This window comes from Callithrix jacchus, chromosome 8 (genome assembly GCF_049354715.1).
Source record: "Callithrix jacchus isolate 240 chromosome 8, calJac240_pri, whole genome shotgun sequence".
NCBI lineage: Eukaryota > Metazoa > Chordata > Mammalia > Primates > Cebidae > Callithrix > Callithrix jacchus.
In genome coordinates this window covers 74,451,064-74,459,069 of record NC_133509.1, presented here as the reverse complement: position 1 = coordinate 74,459,069, position 8,006 = coordinate 74,451,064, and the positions used below count along the sequence as shown (strand labels likewise).

Sequence of the window (8,006 nt, the reverse complement as noted above, 5' to 3'; positions counted from 1 at the left end):
TGTGGTTATTTTTATGTGAAAATAATTATGGAAGAAGTGATTAAAAATCAATCTATGCAAATTCATTCCAACTCCATGATTCTATGCCTTATTTATGCCTTTACAGGTAGATACGGTTATCTGTTCAAGAAAGAAACTAAAATCAATCATTTTCTTTTCTTTATGTACCCCATCTTTCTGGCTCCTCAGCTTTCAATATCTTAACATGAATCCAGTTAAAAACTTAAGTTAATTTTTCTGGAATTCTAATCTTAAAGATGCAAATTCTTTTGTAAGAGCTGAAATCATAGATAAAAACAGGTTTTACTGCAGGATAACTAGGCTGGACCTATCTTCTTTTTTCTCCCTTTTCCATGCCATTCTTTATTTTCCTCCAACTCAAAAACCAAATCTTCATCTTACTCAATTTGTAATCATGAATAAAAAACAACAGCAATGGCTACAGCTGCAAAATCAAAACAGACATTGCTTTTAGATGCATATACCAAGAACTGAAATATAATTATTTCTCAAATACAAACTTACATGTCACTCTACATCTTTCATAATTTTCTATGTTGTTTTTCTGCCTTTGTTTATCTCTGCCCATATTTGTTTTTCCTGGCTCTTTTCTCTCTGCTTATTTATCTCCTTTTTCCATTTCTGCCTCCTTTTTTAACTAGTCATTTCTTTTTAACTAGGTATCCCTAATAAAGAACTCATTATTTCTCCTCCCTAATTTTTTCCTATTCTGTATTACCTGTTTGAGGTACATCATAGAGATATCCAGATCAGAAATCCAGGTGTCTTCAGAGACTTCCACTGCTTTCTCACACAATGCTTAGCTCTGGTCACTAAGCCATATTTATTCTGCATCCTAAATAATATACAAAGCTGAAATATCCTCTCCATCACCACTGTACATTGTTTAGACAATTGCAATACTCTCCTCATTCATCTTTCTGTCTCCTTTCCATTGGGTAACCAGTGAAATCTAATCCATACTCATCCCCTCCGACCAGAGTCATCTCTTTAAAACATGTATAAGCGCAATTCTCTTCCATATTTAAAATCTTCCAGTGATTTTAAATCATCACATTCTTTATCAGTGATCTTTATCTACATTCCACACCATTAGCTTCAACCCCTCATCTCCACTCTCCCCAACTGTAAGTAAACCTCTATATGCCAGGACTCTGAAGTCATAGTTTCCTCTTTTGCATCTCCATCTCTTTGCATATGCATATCCCTCCTGTGTTATAATGTTATCATTACACTTTAATATACTAATAATACATAAGTCATCACAATGTATTATAATTATGCAACCTCTTAAATTCAATGGGACTTTAAATTTGAGTTTAGGCGGTGCCCACTGTGGGAATTCAGACTTTAGCGGGTAAAACAGGTTGAGAGAAGCCTATTTGCAAGAAAGAGGTCAGGAATCTCCTGGGAAACAACTGAAGTTATGCCACTGCTAAGTATGATACATAGCTGGAAATGTCTCATAAACTCGAGGATAGACTGATAGGTATCTATTTGAAAGGGAAGTCCTTAGACACATCCTAAAATCAGATGGACACTAAGCAAAAACTTAAGCAAGCTCACTAAGAACACTGTGAATCAAAGAAGCACAGCCATACTTTTTAGGATTCTGAAAAGAGCTAATCAAATGGGAGACACTGTGCCTCCCCGACTTTTCCTCTAATCTGAGGTGACCTTCGGCCTGGTCAAGACAGAGGAACCATTGTACCACCAAGCAGCACTCCACTCTGCACTATAAGGCACCACTGCCTGCCAACCCCATGACACCTACCATAGTTCCTACCAAGCAGTAGTAACACCTGGCAGAGTCATGAACCTGACAGAACAGTGGTGACTCTGGCTGAAAATGCAAAGTTTCAGCAGGGCCCTGGGTGTGTCAACTTATTGCACCATGTATAAGACATGTCCTAGGAATTCCTAAATATGCCTGAAGGAAAGGTATTTATCATTCAAATAGAGACACAACTGAGAGTGCAGGGGATTGTTATAAATAACCATTTAAACTTTTCTTTATTGACTAACAAGTTGATTTTGTCATAGAGTTGTTCTTATAAAACAGATCCATCAAAAAATATTTCCAAAAGAAAAATTTTTCTTAAAAAGCATACATTCATCAAGGTATACTGAAGCAAAGAAAAAGTATTACTTTATTTTTAGTATCTGAACATGAAAAAATGATGTAAGTAGATCAATCAGCCTTTGAATATATTCACAATCTTTTAATCAGCTTTTCAACTGTATCTGTTTCTAATACTGTCAATGGTGTTTTACAGAAGAATGTATATATTTTTAAAGAGCTCCATATATAAAATTATTTGCAATCATCTTAAAATTACATTTTGTGATAATAGTTGAGGCCTAAAATTGTTTCTATATATTTTTATTTTTATTTATTGATACATAACAGATATACAGAAACCTAAAATTGACTTTTTTCTATTGACAATATTTTAACTGACCAGAGGTATACTCTCAATAGACACTGAGGTACCAAGAAAACTCACAGAAAAAAGTTTTCTAGATACAGAATATTCTCAATTCCAATTCTGTTGTTTCAGTGTTTAAATATTTTACCCCAACTATTGCTACTGTCTTTTTATCTCCATTGAGCCTCTTTCTTCTAAAATATTTGTTAAGAAAATCTTTTGTCTATGAGTCTTACAAAATTCATTAGTTATGCATGATGCAAAATCATAGGCTTTCTCCCTTTTACCTTATTCCCACAAAGAATGTAAATTTATCTAATTAAACATTATAACTCCATCAAAATTTCTTCCCAGAAATCAAGACAGTCCAAAGTGTAATTATAAAATTTCAGAATTAAATTATGTATACTATTTAAGCACTTGTTAAATTTGAATTAGTTTTTTCCTTGCTTATGTAGGATAAATTTAATCTTCCTGCTTGGGAAAAAAAAAAAAAAAAACTCTACATGCCAGCAGAGAACTGGTTAATATATTAAGCTCCAAATATTTTTCTGACCACCATCTCTAAGGCAAAATAGCCACTTCTGTCCACATATACGTGGTGTTCTCACTCTTCACACTGTCCTTGAAAGAGAGGTATTCCACTGAGCCTGGAAAGGGCTGGGAAAAGACAATTATCATTGGTCATGCTTGATTGATTATCACATTTAATGTGATATAAATGCATATTAAAATGAGAATTCTGTTATTGTATGTGAATATCACATATTACTAGAAAAGATCAAAGCAGAAAGTGGGTATATCAAGAGGGTGTCTACCAAATTCACACACGTATATTCTAATGCAAAGATAAATAATAATACATTGCTTTAAAAAAACAAAAAAAAAAAACAGAAATCTGGGACAGATGCAAACAAGACAAGACACTGGTATAACAAACATAAATTTTGGCTACATTTTTCATTAACCATGATAGTACTCCTACGAGAAGAATTTTCAGAAAGCTGATGCCCTAATTTAGCAAGTGAGTTAAAGAAAAGCCAGAAATCATTGAAATATTGTTTTCTAACCTTATCTGTGACTCGTAAGATCAGGAACAGCTTGAATTGAACAGTGTATTAATGAAACATTTTCTAGTTATGTCTGAAAAATAAGCACTAAATTAAGTTAATGTGCATTTTTTAAAAATTCCCCTGAAAGATAACAGCTCTCCAAAGAAGCAAATTTTCTAGTCCAGCATTTGCAGAATAGTTATATAATGCTTGGGGTGCTGTTGAAAATTTCCTAATACTGTAGTAATCAGGATCTGCACAAATCCTCCTCTCCCTGAGGATAAATATAAACCAAATCATTTTCCACCCACCCAAAAGAAAAAATATAAATCTAGTACAGAGAGACAAAGCTATTGCTCTAGAATCAGCAAACAGTTTTGGGGCTGGTGCTCTTATCCTAACCCTCTTGCTTCTCTTGGCTTTGGTAATTCTCTTGAACTTGGATTATGCAAACAAGGACTTTGATGCATAGAGTTCTCATGAACTCCTACCAGCCTGTCAATAGGCAGTTATTTCCCTAAAAATAGTCATGTTCTTCCCAAGATATTTAACAACTTACTTATCTTGAAAGGTTTCCTTGCAAGATGAGAGGATCTGCTAGCTGTTCTTCCTTCATCAAACTCCCCTTCAGCCTCTTCTGCAGACTCTGGACCACAGCCATATCCCCAACTGGTATCTACATCATCTCCACAACGAGGCTGTAAACTCTTATAGATAGTTCCAATGTCTTCTACTTTGTCATCTCTTCTGTCACACAATCCTTTCTGCCTAAACAAAGTGAGCACTCTATAAATTCTCTTGAGTGCAGTTAATCATTTGAAGAATCTTGATAAGGAACTGAAGCTTAATCTCACTTTAAAAGAAGAAACGAAAATAATTTGGTGGTATATTTTTTTATCTCAAGTTAGAGTGAAATAATACCACAAAATAAAAACAAAGTAAAATACAGGAAAGAAGGAAAGAAGAAAAGACTACAAAACAACTGGAAAACAACAAAATGGCAATAGTAAATCCTTACTTTAAAAAATCATATTGAATGTAAATGAACTAAACTCTCTAATCAAAAGATACGGAGTGGCTAAATGGATTAAAAAACAAGACCCAACAATATGTTGCCTATAAGAAACACACATCACCTATAAACACACATATACTGGCCAGGCACAGTGGCTCATGCCTGTAATTCCAGCACTTTGGGAGGTCGAGGCAGGCAGATCACAAGGTCAAGAGATTGAGACCATCCTGGCCAACGTGGTGAAACCCCATCTATACTAAAAAATATAAAAATTAGTGGGGTGTGGTGGTACATGCCTGTAGTCCCAGCTACTCAGGAGGCTGAAGCAGGAGAACTGCTTGAACCTCGGAGGCAGAGGTTGTAGTGAGCCGAGATCACACCACTGCACTCCAACCTGGAGCCTGACAACAGAGCAAGACTCTGTCTCAAAAAATAAACCACACATATATTGAAAATAAAAGGATGGAAAAAGATATTCCCAATGGAAACCAAAAAAGAGCAGGAGTAGCTATACTTATATAAGACAAAATAGATTTCAAGACAAAAAGTATAAAAAGAGACAAAGAAAGTTATTACACAATGATAAAGGGGTCAAGTCAGCAAGAGGATATAACAAGGAATTAATAACTAGAACATACAATAAGCTCAAAAAACTTCATAGGGAAAATATAATAAACAATTTTTTTAAATATGATAGAAATTTCTCTAAAGAAGACATACAAAAGGCAAACATGTATATGAAAAGATGCTCAAAATCACTGATCATCAGAGATATGCAAATCAAAACCAGATGAGATATCATCTTACCCAGTTAAAATGGCTTTTATCCAAAAGACAGGTAATTACAAGTGCTGACAAGAATGTGGAGAAAAAGGAACCTTCATACATTGTCGGTGGGAATATAAATTAGTAAGCCACAATGGTGAGAAGTACAGAGATTCTTTAAAAAACTAAAACTAATGCTCGCCTCGGCAGCACATATACTAAAATTGGAACGATAGAGAAGATTAGCATGGCCCCTGTGCAAGGATGACATGCAAATTCGTGAAGCATTCCATATTTTAAAAAATAAAATAAAACTAAAGCTCTCATATGATCCAGCAATCTCAGTACTGGATATATACTCGTAAGAAAGGAAATCAATTATTTGTACTCCCATGCTTATTGCAGCACTTATTCACAATAGCCAAGATTTGGAAGCAACCTAAGTGTCCATAAACAGATGAATGGATAAAGAAAATGTGGTACATTGTATTAGTCTGTTCTAATGCTGCTGATAAAGACAGACTTGAGACAGGGTGATGTATAAAGAAGAGGTTTAATGGACTCATAGTTCCATGTGGCTGGGGAGGACTCACAATCATGGTAGAAGGTGAAAGGCATATCTTACATGCTGGCAGGAAAGACAGAATGAAAGCCAAGTGAAAGGGGAAACCCCTTATAAAAACCATCAGATCTCATAAGACTTATTCACTACCATGGGAAGAGCATGGTAAAAACTGTCTCCAAGATTCAATTATCTCCTAGCAGGTCCTTCCCACAACACATGGGAATTATGGAAGCTACAATTCAAGATGAGATTTGGGTGGAGACACAGCCAAACCATATAATACATATACACAATGGAGTACTATTGAACCATACAAAGAATGAGATCCTGTTATTTGCAACATGGAGGCAACTGGAGGTCATGATGTTAAGTGAAGTAAGGCAGGTACAGAAAGACAACCGTCACATGTTTTCACTCATTTGTGGAGACTAATTAAAACAATTGAACTCATGTAGATAGTGAACTGATGGGTACCAGAGGCTGAGAAGGGTAGCAAGAGAGGAGGTAAAAGTGGAGATGGTTAACAGATGCACTGTTATAGTTAGAGAGAATAAATTGAATCTAATATTTCATAGCACAAGGATGACTATGGTCAAAAATAATTTATTGTATATTTTTAAATAACTAAAAGAGTACAATTGGAATGTTTGTAACACAAAGAAATGATGAATGCTTAAGGCAATGGATACCCCATTTATTCTTATATGATTATTATGCATTGCATGCCTGCATCAAAACATCTCATGTACCCCATAAATATATACACCTACTATGTACCCATGAAAATCAAAGATAAAAAATTTTAAAAATAAATAAAATAACTTGAAGAATAATAAAGGCTTTTCTAATCCAAAATAAGTCAAATTAAAATAGCTCTGTGCATTTCTAGATAAAAAGAAAAAGATCTGCTTTTGGCAGAAAGTCTAGATTAAGAAGTTCCAGTGAAAAATACTACGATCTCTTCAAATATGTTTTCTTTCTTATGTTACTGGAACTTATCTATTTTATTTCCAAATTACACTTCATTTAATTAATTTATTTGTTTTAATTTGTAATTTTTGTTGTTACATGTATTTATAGGGTAAATAAGATATTTTGATACAGGCAAAGATGCATAATAATCACATCAGGGTAAATGGGGTATCCATCATGCATCTATGTTCACTCACATTCCTGAGGCTCTATCATCATCAGGTGGTAAGGTCAGCCAGGCTAGTGTCCTTCCCATTCAAGGAAAAAGTTCCCCAGTCCTGGATGGATCCAGAGACACCATCTGGGAGCCAGAGCCTGGAGTCAGAAACCTTAAGAAACTACTTGGTGCTCTATTCTACTGCAGCTGTGCTAACACTTAAGCCATAAGACAAAGTCCTTCCCACTCTTCCCTCCTCTTTCCTCAAGAGGTGAATCCTCATAGCCACTATCACTTCAGGCTCTCAGCAAGTACTGCCTAACTACTGCCAATGTTCATTCAAACCACAAGGGCTCTTCAGTCAGCTTGTGGTAAATGCTTTTTGGCCTGGGACTCTCCTTGCAAGGTAGTGCGCTCCCCTCTGGCTCAGGGCAGGTCCAACAATGCTGCACAAGAGCCAAGGCCTGAAATCAGAGATCCCAAGAGCTCCCTTGGTTTTCTACCCCACTGTGGCCAAGCTGGTACTTAAGCTGCAAGACAAAAATCCCCTTTATTCTTCCTTCTCATTTTCTCAAAAAGAAGAAGTCCCTCCCTGTAGGCATCACAGCTGAGAACGTGCAGTGTCACACCTGAAGCCAACATCTCTGAGTCTTACCCAAGGCCAAGGCAAGTATTGCCTGGGCACCATGGCTAATTCTTCAGGGTCAAAGGGCTCTTTAGTAAACAACTGATGAATCCTACTAGGACGGGGTCCTTCCCTTCAAGGCGGTGGGTTTTCTTCTGGCCCTGGGTATATCTAGAGTGTTATTTGGGAGCTAGGGTCTAGAATGGGGACCTCAGGACTCGGCCTGTTACCCTATACTACTGTAGCTGAGCTTGTAACCCAGCTGCAAGACAAAGTCCTCTTTATTCTTTCTCTCCCCTCCTCAAACAGAGAGAAGAAGTGTATCCTGGAGCTGACAGCTGTGCCACCTGAAGTTGGAGGAAGGGTAGTACAACACTCCCTTGGCCACTCCAGCTGGCATCTCAC

General features: G+C 36.3%; 1 long non-coding RNA gene and 1 other non-coding gene across 2 annotated transcripts; one reads left to right on the top strand and one right to left on the bottom strand.

The window, feature by feature from the left end:
- Positions 1-347: 347 nt before the first annotated feature.
- LOC144577395 (uncharacterized) lies at positions 348-4,055 on the bottom strand. The gene is made up of 2 exons (XR_013521163.1): positions 3,521-4,055; positions 348-3,110 (listed from the first exon to the last, which is right to left on the bottom strand). It is a non-coding gene; the product is annotated as an uncharacterized LOC144577395 (long non-coding RNA).
- A 1,421-nt stretch (positions 4,056-5,476) lies between these two features.
- On the top strand, positions 5,477-5,581 carry LOC118145260 (U6 spliceosomal RNA). The gene has a single exon (XR_004730388.1). It is a non-coding gene; the product is annotated as a U6 spliceosomal RNA (small nuclear RNA).
- Positions 5,582-8,006: the final 2,425 nt, after the last annotated feature.